This window comes from Fringilla coelebs, assembly GCF_963513975.1.
Source record: "Fringilla coelebs genome assembly, chromosome: 6".
Taxonomy (NCBI): domain Eukaryota; kingdom Metazoa; phylum Chordata; class Aves; order Passeriformes; family Fringillidae; genus Fringilla; species Fringilla coelebs.
Window position 1 is genome coordinate 54,826,602 of NC_140034.1, and position 14,185 is coordinate 54,840,786.

General features: G+C 52.2%; 1 long non-coding RNA gene across 1 annotated transcript; it reads left to right on the forward strand.

Moving 5' to 3' along the window:
- Nucleotides 1–6,084: 6,084 nt before the first annotated feature.
- Nucleotides 6,085–9,568, forward strand: LOC311155237. Its single transcript, XR_014616250.1, has 3 exons — nt 6,085–6,235; nt 7,516–7,608; nt 9,100–9,568. It is a non-coding gene; the product is annotated as an uncharacterized lncRNA (long non-coding RNA).
- Nucleotides 9,569–14,185: the final 4,617 nt, after the last annotated feature.

The window sequence follows — 14,185 nt, forward strand, 5'->3', positions numbered from 1 at the left end:
TGGGGAAGTCAGTGGTGATTTGGTGCAATGCAGTCCTGGAAAAAGATAAAATAGATCTGATTTGGGTCAATGCCAAAGAAATTGAGTGATAAACAGTTCAAAGGTTTATACTTAATTACCTGATAATTATTTAACTTCTCTTCAAACTGTTTTGCCTTCTTGGTCATTCTTTTCTAAGTATCAAAAGTTTCCCATGGAAATAACTGGATTGCCTGGTTTTATTTATTATTTTGAGAAAAGAGGGGGTGTTTGAAGCTCTGCTTGGGGGATGGGGAATAAAGCAGGAACTAATGGGAGTCAGTGGTGAAATTTTGGTATGTAAACTCACCAAATTCCAACACTGATGTTAAAATGTTGTTGTTTGCAGAGCGACGCCCAACCAAAACATCAGCACGAGCTGTATGATCTTTAGGGCCCTTTCCAACCCAAACCATTCCAGGATTCTGTGGCCCTGCATGGATCTCCTTCGGACATGGCACATCCTCTTCCAGCCTACCTGGAGTCTCTTGATCCCTCTAATTCCACCTAAGATATCATGGGATGAGTTATTGATAACAGATCAATCCCATCTGAGGATGCAAACTGTACTTTGTGGACAGCTGAGATACTCCTGGGAATAACTGGAGCAGAATAAGAAGGTTTAATGGACTCTGGATTACGTTCTGACAGGTGAGTCCTGTACACACCTCCCAGTGCTAGGCCAGGAGTAGCCTGTAAGCATTTTGGATTCAGTCCTTGCCTGGAGGCTTGGATTAGCCCTCACCCCCTGTAATCCCAGCTGGCTGCTCCAGGGATCCATCCAGGACAGCCTGAGCTGTTTGCAATGGATACCTGGAGCAAACCCACCCCTGACCCTGAAGTATAGTTATGTTCATTATAAAAATTAAATTGTATTTCTATTAAAGGATATTTTGCTGATAGAGAGGGTTCCTCAAAGCACCTTCTGATCCTGATGCTCCTCTGGTGAGGTAAGAATTGGATTTTTATCTTTAATCCTTTTATTCTGATTTGTTGTGCTATCAGGGACAGGGAATTTTGTCTGGCTCTTTTTTTCCCCTCCCTCATGCTGGGGCTCTCATCCATACCTTGGTTTCAGCTGGAAATGAAACGGGATTGATGGAGGCTTGTGAGGGAGAAGAAAATCCAGTAACATGTGGGTGTTGGTGCACACATTTAATCCAATAATATTTTGCATTTTATGTATAAATATATGGGAAAATGTATATTTGATATTGCATTTTAATATATATTTATGATTTTGGATCAGAAAGGACAGACATCTAGGAGATCTCTGGCCCTAGGATGGCAAGTTATCCATTTGTATCCATATATAGTTATGGATATGGGGCTTGGTGCACCCTGGGCTAGTGGAAGTTGGCCCTGCCCATGGCAGCAGGGTGGAACTAGATGATCCTTCAGGTCCCACCCATCCCAAACCACTCCAGGATTGTGTGAAAGGTGTCAGGATCCCTTGTATAAAGGTTATGTGGGTTTAACACATAAAAACCCCCACATTCCAGACTTCTGTGATTTCTGGGCTGGATTAGGGAGGCAGTTCCCATGAAAAGCCCTTTCTAGGAAAGATGGGAGGATAACATTCTAAATTGTTCAATTTGCAGTTTTAACGCAGTTTGGAGATAATGAGATATCGCCCATAAACCAAGTCAATGAATTAATTAATAAACAGCTTCATATTTGAAAACTGGGTAAATTTCCAGGTTCAATTCAACCAGTCACCTTTGCCTGGTCCTTTTTCCACCCCCAATTTCTGCCTTTCAAAGCCTTCAAACAAAGCTCTAATTAGTTTTCCTCTTTATGCCCCTGGTGGTTTGCCAAAAACAAAGTCAGGAATATTATCAGCGGAGTTTGTATCCAGAGATTTGCCCTTTGGCAGTGAGGAAAAGGGACTGAAAAATAACAAAGCAAAGCAAGAAAAAACCTGAAAACCTGAAATTAAAAGATGAAGGGTGATAATTATTTTAAAAGTCAAATTTTTAGGCAAGAAATAACTCCTGATCAAAATTGCAGCTCCCTCATTTCTCTACATTCTGGATGAAAACTTGGTGCTGGCAAGGTTGACAAATCAACCTGGTTTTTGTTGTCAAAAACCCCCTTTCCTTGTAAAAAGTTGCATTTCATCTACTTCCAGATTAATTTAATTCCTGTTTTTACATGAGCAACTTATTTTTGCTCCTTTGGTGCACTACGGTACTCCGTTGTCAATCCCAAGGGACATTAAAGAGCCACAAAAATCCTTTTAAGGTATGAAATGGAGAACTGGAAGGGGAAAAAGCTTAAAAAATATCCATCAGTATTTCCTGTGTGTCACCACCATCTATTGGACATTGCTGGAAACATGATCTCCTTTTTATTTTACATAAAACCTTCTTTTTCCTGTAAGCCTTGGGTAGCAAAGTGCCTTGCTCTTGCTCAGGAAACTGAGAAGTAGGCCATAAATAAAACAATGGCACTGTGTGCCTGATCCCACCTGGATATTTCATTTTCCAAGTGTCAGCTCCTGAGTCTGTTGAAAATATTGGGTGTTTGAAGTCCTCACATTTGGAAACGATGCTTTAAACTACACTTTATTTTTGTCTTAGGACAATTTCCCACTGATGCTTCAGGTTTTCTGAATCCTTCAGGTGGAGTTAGATGGAATATTGGGATTAAATCCTTCCCTGAGAATGTGGTGAGGCCCTGGAATGAATTTCCCAGAAAAGCTGTGGCTGCCCTATCCCTGGAAGTGTTTAAGGCCAGGCTGGGTGGGGTAATCTTGGTGAATCCTAGGGCAGATCATTGGAAGCTCTTCTACTGCTTTACCCAAAGATTTTATGAAATTTGGGTGCCACAATGGAGATCCTCACCACAGGAGGACAGGATGAACATTCCATTAGTTATTCCACACCAACCACCTGCTTCTCAGCAGGAATAAAATATAACCCATGGGTTTTAACTGAGTTTATTTCCATTCCAGGTGTCTGATCCATCACACAAAGTAAAGCTGGTTGGTTAAGTAAGGAAAAGTGAGGCTGGACTTCATTTAAGCAAGAAATCAAGGTCAATTCTCTGATGGCAGCAGGTGGATTCTGCCTCTGGGGGGAAATTCAGCCCCAAAAATGTTTGGTCTTCCTTATTTTTAACACCTCTGTCATCTTCATGAGGGTAATGAAAAGCAGTTCTAAATTCTCCTTAGTAACTCCAGGAGACCATAGAACACCTGAAAGAGATGTCAGGTTCTGGGGGTGAACTCAGCCTTCAACCACAGCTCATGAAATAATAACATTTCCAGGTTTGGATCCATTTGTCAGGAGCCAGCAATGCTTACTCTTGGTTTACTTTCTGGTGCAACTCCATCAAGCCATGATTTTCCAGGAGAAAAATCCATGTTGATTTATTCTGTCTGTTGTAGAGTGGGGTTTTAGCACCTGCTGATCTCTCCCTGGTGAACAGCAAGATGGAACATGAATTTATCTTTTACCTCCAAATCAAGCATCACATCTAAAGCAAAGTGAGGTAAGACAAGTTCCAGCTCTTATTCCTACACCAGGAAAAAATACACTAAGGGAAGTCCCATTTTCCAATGCTTTCACCTAGAAAATCTCTTCCTGGGAGCAGGTATTTATTTCTCAAGTGCTCAGGCTGGACAGGGAATGGTCAAAAGATAAGAAATAATTTCATTTTCCCAGGAATTATCAGGAAAATCATGGAATTCCATAGGTAAGTGGATTGAGAAGAACTAGGAGGAAGCCTTGCAACTTATTTATGTTTTATTTATTTTGATATGGTCTTTCCCTTCTTAATGGCTTAAATATGCCCCTGCTTCCAAATACATTGGCTGAACAGGGTTACTGGTGCCAGGAACTTCTGGTATTTCTCTTTCAAGGAGAATTTACCTTTTATTGACTGAAGGTTTTGTAAATGCTTGACAAAAATTAACATTCTTATCATTATCAATGGATTTATGTGCATTAAACACTTCAATCTAAAGACAGAAAGCAGCTGAACTGCATATATAAAATGTTCAATATGGCTGGAGAAAATGAGATGTTTGCATCTGAATTTATTCTCCTGGGCTTCACCACCCAAGCAGATCTACAGGTGATGTTTTTGTGTTGTTCCTTGCCCTCTACGTGGTCACTCTCCTAGGAAATCTGAGAGTCATCGTGTTGATCCGGATCGATCGGCGCCTCCGCATCCCCATGGGCTTCTTCCTGAGCCACTTGTCCCTGCTGGACATCTGCTGCTCCTCCACCATTATTCCCTGGAGCCTGAGGGCTATTTTGGTGGAGAAGAAGGTGATTTTCTTTGTGAGATGCGTCACCCAGCTCTTCTCCCGCGCCACCTGGGCCACCAACGAGTGCCTTGTGCTGGCCACCATGGCCTACGACCATGGCCACTGCAGGCCCCTGCTCTACTCCATGCCCATGCCCCAGAGGATTTGCATTGGGATGTTGGCTGAGGGGCTCAGCTCCACGCTCCATACCATATTTCCACGTTCCACATCCCGTTCTGTCACTTCTGGGCCATCGAGCACTTGGTTTGTGGCAGGCCCCTGCTGCTGGCCCTGTCCTGCTCTGACACCCACTCCAGCAAGGCCATGGTGGCCGCCACAGCGGAGTTCAACGTGCTGAGCACCGTGGCTCATCCAGGTTCATCCTGGTGTCCTCCCCGTCCGTCCTGGCTGCCGTCCTGCGCAGCCACTTGGCCGGGTGACACGAGGCCTCGTCCACCTGCACCTCCCACCCGGCCTCCATCGCTCTGTCCCACGGCAGCTCTACCCTCACGGATCTGCGCCGTCTCCAGCCACTCTCTGGAGCAGGACAAGCTCATCTCCCTGGGGTACTCTGTCACTGTCCCCAGGCTGAGCCCGTCCTTCTATGGCCTCAGGAATGTGGACTTGAGGAACGCCGTGAGGAAAGCAAAAAGCCGGATCCTCGCTGCCTGGTCCACCCATGGCTCCTAGTCAGCTGAAAGGAGAGGACAACCCCGCTGCGGTGAGGGGTGTCAGATTTTGGACCCTCAGGAAGAGAGGCTGGATATCAGACCCTCAGGATCCCAGGGTTGTTGTCCAGATTCATCTTCCAAGCCATTGGTGCCATGGCGTCCCTGCAGCAGCACCACAGGGAAGGGAGGAGACATCTCCTGGCATTGTCTGGAGCGCAGGAAGCGAGGGGGAATGTGCCAGAGCAGAGCCGGGGTGGGAGATGAGGCACCACCCTCAGGGACACTCCCTGTGCTGCAGGATAGGAGCTGCAGAGATTCCAACCCCTTGGGGAGCTGCCCTGCCCTACCTTGATTCTTCCCCCTTTCTGGGGGGGATGTGGAAAGGGCTTTTATGGAAGTACCGAGCTGCTGGCCAGAGCACTTGGACTCCTTTTGTGCCATCTCTGGGGGAGAGGAAAAAGGGAGATGGGGGACTCCAGGGGGGTGATGGTGTCATGTGGGACACCCCAAGGTCTGTGGAGGGTGAGCCAGGTGAGCGAGGGAAGAGGGGGGGTCAGGAGAGGTCCTCCTAAAACCCAAGGGAGGCTATAGCCCAAAAAATGCCAGAAAATTCTTGAGGGGTTTGTGTGTAAAATACTTAAAGCTACAAAGATTCTCATTTTCTATATATTGAGAAATAATCTTAATTTATATAAAAATTGATTTAAAAATAAGCCCGCGTACCTGCTGTGTTATAGTCAGGATTTTAGACTGTAACAAATTCTCAATATGGATCTGTAGGATTTGAAAATACAAATAAAACGTTTGTGTACATAAATGAAACAATAAAGAGCTCGAAGAGGTAAGACAAGATGGTCTTTATGAAGGAACTAGAAACAGCTCTGTGTACGCGGCGTTCTTTCTCCCTGCTCCCGCTGGAACACCCGAAATCCGGGATCTGGGATTCACTGAAACTGGGATTTATTGGCACCCCTAAAACAGATGCGCATGCGCAGTGGCCGCTGCACCCGCAGTGCTACCGCCTTGTGGACACACCCGGTACTGCAGCTCCGAGGGCGCCGGGCGCTTCCCGCGGCTCCGCCGGCACCGGGACCGGGACATGGAGCTGGGCCGGGACAACGACGGGGACTGGCCGTGCGAGGCCGCGGGGCCGTCGGCCGGGACCGCTCCCGGCAGGAACCGGGGGTGCTGTGCCTGGAGCGCAGGCGCGGAGCCGGGAGCGGCAATGGCGGAGCCCGGGGAGCGGCGGGGCCGGGCCGGGGCACTGAGGGCGGCGGCGCCGGGCTCGGAGGTGAGCGGGGGACGGGGATAGCCCCGAGCGGGGAAAGGGGACGGCCCGCGAGTGCGGGCCCCGGAGCCGCCTCGGCCGGGCGGGGCCCGGGGCGTCGCTCCGGGGAGGATTCTGTCGGGAGCAAAAGGAACATTTTGGAGTAAAATGTGAGTTAATGTGCGGGGGAGAGAATGAGTGTTCTGAGGTGAAAGTGAAGCAGTCAGTAGGGAAGGTGGGGAAAGTCCCAGGCGAGATAAAATGGATTGTAAAAGCTGTTCGCAGCTTTCCTTCCCAGTGCTCCCCAGGTGCACCGTTTTCTGGTTTTCAGGAGGGAACATGGTTTGGGATGACACAGCTTTAGGCAGTGCTGAGTTTTCTTTAGCTGTGCAGAGGCGTCAGGATCTGGATCTGCACTCCAGTTCCCCTGAAGGAGGATGTCCTGGGGAATGGCCTTACGTGGGATTTGGCTCCTGTGGAGCCTCCCAGGGTGAGCCGTGCTGGGCTTGGATCCTGTGCTGCTCCTTGCACCACCCTCATTCCTCAGACTTCGGGAGCTCCCGAGATCTCTGTACCCGCTCAGCTGGGTCAGACCAATGGGCCCTCCAAGTGGAGGATTTATCTCTTAACTCCCTGCAAGTGGATTTATCTCTTGCTCCCATTGAAATTGAAGTCCTGTTTCAGAAATAGAACTGATTTCTCAAGAAGAATATGTCACAAAAGCCATTTTTTGTTCTTTGTTTCTCAAATTTCCACTCCTGTTTATTTCTATTGCTGCAACAATAATGAATGTCACAGAAATAACAATGAGAAAGGGAGAATAAATGGAACGTGACTGAAAAGGCTTAGTTTTGATATTTGGGCAGGGACTGGTCACTGTTCAAAATGTTTAAGCCACAGCATTATGAGCATAGCCGCAGGAAAATCCAGGAACTGCTGAGTTCAGTCCAGGGACAGCAGCCACAATTTCTCAGGGTTGATGGGCACAGGAGGAAATTTCCAGCAGGAGCTGAGGCGTTTCCTTTGCTCTGCCAGCCCCAGCAGGGCTGTGGGGGGCAGAGGATGTGGCAGCAGGAGCTTTGCCCACTGCCTCGGGGGAGGCTCTGCTGTCCCAGCCCCGGCAGAGCAAACGTTTGTGGTTTAACATCCCATTCAAAGGAGCTGCCAAGGCAGGAACGGGGATGGGCCGTGGAGCAGGGATGGTGCCAGGCACAGGGTGACATCCAGAGGGTGCCACCAGTCCGTCCCTGCTGCCCAGGCTGGGGATGAGCAGGCTGGTGACTGTCCCTGTGTTTGCTCTGCAGGATGACGACGCCAACCCTGGTGAGGAGGAAGATGAGGAGGTGTGGGAGGATGGAGACAGCGGCCACCAAAGGCTGGGGAAGGCCCAGGTCCAGGTAGGAGACGTTGCCGCTCAAGGAACTGTCCCTCCCAGCTGGAGCACATGTGCTCACCTGGATCAGGGGTACAGGCAGGAGAGCCTTGTCCTGAGCCAGGGTTTCATTGGAGGGCTATCAACTCCTTGGGGATTGCTTAAAGGTAGGATTGAACTTGGTTCTGCACTTCCCATCTATTTCCCATATGAACCAAAGTGTCAGGTGTGGGCTGTGCAGGAATGAGCTCCTGTGTTTTTTTCTGCATGCTTAGTCAACCTTGAGCTTCTGGGTATTTTTTTTCTGTCTGATTTGTCACAGGTTGGTGTAAATTTTAACTAAAATCTCAGGCAGCTGTTCCCTGAAATCAGGTTAAAAGGAGATTCCTGCACACGGACACATTTTTGCAACACATTATTAGGAATGGGATTTGAGCTGCCTTAGACTTGGAAACAAGTCCCTGTTTTTTTAGAAGCTTTCAGCAATTTACTGAAGTTCTCCTGAGATCCAGACTGTCAGTAGTAGCTTCCCATCCATCCTGGGAAACTGGGCAGGGACCCCACTGAGGACCCTCTAGAGTGGGCACAGCTTTTTTCTGTGGGGAGATGTTCCAGCAGCACTTGGCAGTGAATGTTGGGGATGAATCCATAGGAAAAGATAAATCCACAATCACTGCCAGGCCCTTTGCAGCACTGAATTCCCAGCTAAGGGGAGAGGAGCCTCTGAAATTTGCCCTTCCAGCACAGCAGCTGCTTTGTGCTAGTGCCTGGAACCTGGGATTGATCCTGATTGTCCACCTGTGGAGTCCCTGAATGCTGGATTATGGAAAACAGCCAAGACAGTGGATTAGCGCCTGTGTCACTCAGTGGTTTTGGGCGAGGCACAGCAATTGGCAGTGGGTGTGTCTGGGGAGAGAAGTGACTGCTTCCCTTCCCAGCAAGGTCTGGGAAAGGCAGCCCAGAGGATGAGGCTTGGGAAGGAGTTGTGAGCTGAGAAGCGGCTCAAATCAAGTTTAAGTAGCCTTAAATTCCTGGAATGGTCTGGTTGGAAGGAAGCTTATAGATCATCCTGTTTCTTTGCCCTGGCGGGTCAGGCATACTTTCCTGGGGTGTGCATGGATTTTGCTCAGCACCTGGCTGGTGAAATGAGTGGGGCTTTCTCCCTGAGCTCAGTCAGGGGCAAGTTTGGGGCTTCCATGGGAAGAAGCCTGGGAGCTGCGTTTCCAGAGCTGAGAGGCTCCTTGCCTGGAAATGTTTCCAGTCCTGCTATTTGCTTTTGTCCAAAACTGGGCATTAAATTTCTTTCCTGAGTGAGGTGGTTTTCCCTGGATTGTTGGGATTGCACGCTGGTTGTTAAAGGGCTCTTATGTCTCTTTCTCCTAAATGGAGGAGTGAGGAAATGGAGATGCTCCCAACTGTCACAGAGATGTGGGAACAGCCCAGTTCCAACGAGGAATGTGGTGCCTAGCTTGTGGTGTGCACCCTGAGATGGTCTTTCCTGTTTTTTATTCCTTAGAGCCTGTTGGAGCTAGCCTGGATTTGGGAGGAGCCAAGTATCCTGGAGCTGTGAAGTTTTTCCTGTCAGAAATCCATGGTGGGGATGTTTTCCCTGGCTGGCCCAAGTGGAAGGAACAGCTTTGGAGTCATTGCAGCCACAGGCTGGGGATGCCTCCCCTGAAAACCAGTTCAGGATTGTTCATCTGCCTCTGACCTGTGACTTCCAGGGACCCTCCTGGCATCCTGGATTTTCCCAGGAGAGGATATTCCACCACCTGCCTTTTGAGCCAGGAATTCCAGACCTAGTCAGTCAGTGACATTCCATGTGAGTTGTCCTAGTGGCTGGGTGGGAGAGGGAGCAAACACCCCACCCTGCTGTTTGAGATATCCCCAACTGGAACTGAGCAGTCATTGCAGAGCTCTGAGGCCACAAATTCAGCCTTGAATGGCATCCCCAGGGAATGCTGAGGCATCCTATGCCTGTGGCACCCGGCCACATATCCCTGATGTGGAGCAAAAAGAGGAGGGGGGAAGTCCTGGGTTAGTGGGAGGATGTTTCTGGAATGGAACTGGGAAAGGTGCTGATCATCCCATGGAATCAGGAGCTGCTTTGGCTTGGAAGGGACCGCAAGATCATTGACACTCTCCTGTCTGATTGCACAGCCAAGACCATCCCAAAGTGCCTCCTCACCCTCATGGACAGCGGGAATGTCTTCCATAGCTCATGTTTAGGAATGGCAATGGCTGTTGGGAGCTCTGGCAGGAGCACCTGGAGACCAGGTAAGAGCAGCAATGGGATCATTCCAGCTGCTGCTGGAGGCAGTTTTCTCTATTTAGGATGTTCCTCTGATTGGTGTTTTCACGGCAGTGTTCTAGGGCACGTTGCAGGTAATTCTAAGAATTTTGAAACAGTGGAGAAGCAGATGGCTTCTCAACTAGAACCTGATCCGTTTCTAGTAATTCCAAACTTCTCCCACAGTACTATTCTGTATGAAACCTGGGTAAGGGACAAAGATGCAGAGGAACAAGTGTTGTAAACCTCTCTGGATTTCTAACAGAGCAAATCCTCTGGTAATCCATGCCAATGTCTCTGGAAAACTGTGGGATCCTAAGGGTTTCCAGGAAAGCTACACAAGAAAAGAGATGAGGGAATAGATTTCCAATTAATAATGATTTGATGGACATGGGAATGATTCTTGTATGTTTGATGCTTCCCTTTTTATTCCTGGAATAATTTGAAATCGTTCATTTAATAAATCATTTAAATTTGAGAGGAAATGATGCAAAATTAATGCAGGGAAAGATGATGGAATCATCTTGGAGTGGATTGGGCTGGAAGCCTCATCTCTGAGCCTGTCCTGGGCTGGCTCCTGCCCTTCAGCCACTCGCTGCAGGTGGACATGGAAGTGATGGAGATGTGCAGGGAATGCTGGTTGGTTTTCCCTGCCTCTGGCAATCTGGCCATTCAAAAGACTAATTGACCTCTTCCAGCAGGGAAACATTTAAACAAGAGGTGCTGAAAAGAACTGGAGCTTCTGCACAATGAAATCTGCAAGAATCCAACTTCCAATCCCCCTGGATTGTCATTGGTCCAACTTCCATGGACTGGTCACCGTGGCCAGGAGTGCCCAGTCCTGCTGGAATGCACTGGACCAGGATGTCATTTTCATTTTATGCTGGTAAAGACCCTCTGGGTGACCCCCAGTGACTGGAAGGACCAGCCTGGGCTCCCAGGGCACTAATTCCAGGGGTTCTGTTTTTGGGAATAGTTTTGGGAAGGAGCCTTTCTCTTGCCCAGAGGAGCAGCCAGTGCCTCCCTTAGTCCACAAATCCCCAGGACTGACCACAGAGGAAATAACAGGAATGTGGAAATCCCCCACACTGGGAGTTTGTGGTGCTCTGGATGACATTTTGGATTTAAAATGTTAAAGGGGGGTGTGGAGGGGCTTTTCTCTCTCTCCTGTTCATTGTTGTTTTCACTGTTCTTGTTGCTCTCACTGTTATTATGTGTTGTCATTAATATGAAATGATTGTATTTGACTGGTTTCCATTATTGAAGTGTTCTGAGCTGGATTTTTGTCTCTGGTCTCTTCCCCATCCCATGAGGGGTGAGGGAGCTGCTGTTGGGCCCCAGCTGGGTCCACCCATGGCCTGGGACACTTCTGGGGGCTCCAAACACCACGGACTGGAGCAATTTTGGGGCTCACAGAGAGACACCTAGTGTGCGTTTTGGGGGTGCTAAATCAGGCTCTGAGCTTAAAAGCAGGGACTAAATGGAGCATTTTGGAGTCCCGAGAGCAGGCTCCTCCGGCCAGAGCTGGGGCTCAGGAACAGGGACTAAATGCTGTGTTTGCAGGGCTTGAGGAGACCAAGTGCTGACTGTTGGGGCTCACCAAGAGAAGCCGAAGTGCAGCGTTTTGCTGGACTTGAACGAAAGGCCGAACGCCGCGTTTTGGTGCTCCAGGCGGGCTTTGGGCCAGGGCGAGTCCGTGTCTCTGGGCTCCGAGTCGTGCCTCGGGCACAGCCCAAAGCCGGGCTCCCCCGGCCGCAGCAGAGCTCCGAGGCAGCGGCCGAGCACCGCGGGTGGGGCTGGCGGCGGAGCCCCGGGGCCGCGTTCGGGGCTCAGCGCGGGCGGCCGGGAGGGGTGCGGGGCTCGGAGCGGAGCCCGGCCCGGCGCGTCGGGCTGAGCGCGGCATCCCGTGGGCTGCCCGGGTCCGGCCCGGCCCCGGCTCCCCGCGGCCGCGGCGGGGCCGTGCCCGGAGCCCCGGCGGGTCCCGGCAGCGCCGAGCTCGGCCCCAGCGCCCGTCCCGGAGCGGCTCCTGCCGGTCCCGGTGCCGGCCCCAAGCCCGCCTTAGTGCTGCGGGGCCGGGACCCGCAGCCCGCCCGGCGGGGGAGAGGCGGCACCGCCCGGACCCCCAGAGACACCGGCAGGAGCCGGAGCCGAATCTCCGGTCCCGGTGCCGCTCGCAGCCCCGGCCCGGCCCAGGGGAGAGGGGCGGGGCCGGCAGCGATGGTCCCGCCGCCATCCCGGGGAGGGCGGGGCCCCGGCGCTCAGGGGCGGTCCCGGGTTCAGGGGCGGTCCCGGGTTCAGGGGCGGTCCCGGGGCTCTGGGGCGGTCCCGAGCGGTCCCGGGGGCGGCTCCAGCGGCGGGGCCCGGCCCGGCTCAGGTGCGCGGGGCGGGCCTGGCTCAGGTGCGCGGGGCCCCAGCGCGGCTGCGCGGGGCGGGGCCGAGGTGATTTAAAGCCCAGAAATGGCTGCCGGCGCTATTTGCTCACCCAGAGCTCCGGGAGGTTGCTGCCGGACCGGACTCTCCCGGCGGCGATTCCTCTCTTTCTTCCCCCTCTTTCTCCTGCCCTTATCCTCCTCCTTCTTCCTCCCTTTATCTCCTCTTTTCTACCCCTCCAGCTCTTTTCTCCCTCCCCCCAATCCCCCCTCTCCCTCCCAGCCCCCCTGCCCTCTCCCCACTCCCCAGTCTCCCCTTTCTCGCTGTTCCCCTGCACATCCCCGAGCCCCCCGTTCCTTTCGCCCCTCTCCCTACCCTCTCCCCAGCCTGACTCCCCTCTCTTCCCCCTGTACCCCTCCTCTGTCCATTATCTCTGCCCCCACCCGGCCTTTCCCCACCCCCCCTTCTCCCCAACCCCTCTCCGTTCCCCACCTCATCCCTCCCTATTCCCGTCCTCTCTCCCCCTGTCCCTCTTTCCCCCGCAGTCGCGGGGCTCGGGGCGCCGGAGAATAAAGCCCAGAGGGCCGGAGCCGGCGCCCCTCGGTGTCCCTGGAGCCCCCACACGGGGCCGGACCCGCTCGGCGGGTCCCCCCATTCCGGTCCAATACACCGCCCGACACCGCCGGGGTTCGGCTGTCCCTACATCACACTGGGGGTCCCCGGGGCGGGGGGTTTGGGCAGGGACCCCTCCGGAGGAGGGGGTCCGAGGGAGGGGGCGGGGCGGACAGGACACTCCCCCTCCAGTCCCCGCCCCCTTCAGTCCCCGCCCCCTCCTCCGGACCCGGGCTCGGGGGCGGGTGGGGAAGCAGAGGGCGTCACGTCACTCTGCAACGTGAACGCACATAGAGATCACACACATAGAGCCCACCGAACAGACAAACGGCCTCTCCCGTTATGTCCCCCCCCCCCCCCGCCCACCCGGGCCCCGGTCCGGAGGACGGCGTCCGGGGAAGGGGCGGGGACTAGAGGGAGGGGGAGGGGGAAGAAGTGCCCCCTCCACCCCGCCCCCTCCCTCGGAACCCCTCGTCCGGAGGGGGCCCTGCCCCGCCCCCTCCACCCCCCGCCCCCCAAACCCCAACTCTGCCCTGGCACCCCCCTGAGCGGAACAGGGCACGCCTCCTGTCCTGAGCCCCCGCATCCCTGGGACATGAGTGGCGGAGCCGCAGAGCTGCGGGCAGGAGCTGCTCCAGGATAGGTGCTGTTCTGCTCCAGCTGCTCATTCAACACCTGCTAGGTGAGACCTGATGCTTTCTTTTCTCTTCCTCCGAGATCTGTGCAACTCACACTCTACAATGGCAAAATCTCCTTTTGCAAAGTTCTAGTTGAAATGTTTAATCCGTGTTTCCAGATCACAGGTTATCGTGAGATAAAAAGGACCCACAAGGATTATGAAGCTGAGCTGATCTCTGTGTCATCTGGAATTCCAGGCTGGGATGGAAATACCAACGAGGTAATTCCTGTGCCAACACAGCTCCTTTTATGCTAATGCTGCTTTATGCTCCGGCCTTTGGAATGTCTGTGGGGCAGAGCTCCATGGCTGGTACCGGACCGTGGAGCAACACAAGTAAACTGTTGTGTGACAGCACAAAACTCTTCTAATCACCCTGATTTCCTGCCCTTTTCAGGATTTCTCCAATAGCTGTGAAAGTGCTCATGCCATGTCTCTTTCCAGGGAGAAATGAGCAAGACACGTCCAGAGGGTTCCCTTGGTCCATGGCAAAATTGTTCTGGTGAGTGTTCACAGCTGGATGTAGTGCTCCATGTGGAGCTGAAAGCTGGAATTCCAGCAGGCTTTGGTGCAGTGTTCCCACTCATCTGCTGCCAGCTGGGAAGGGAAATGCAGTCAGACATACCAACTGGTACCTGTTAACTAGCTGTGGCT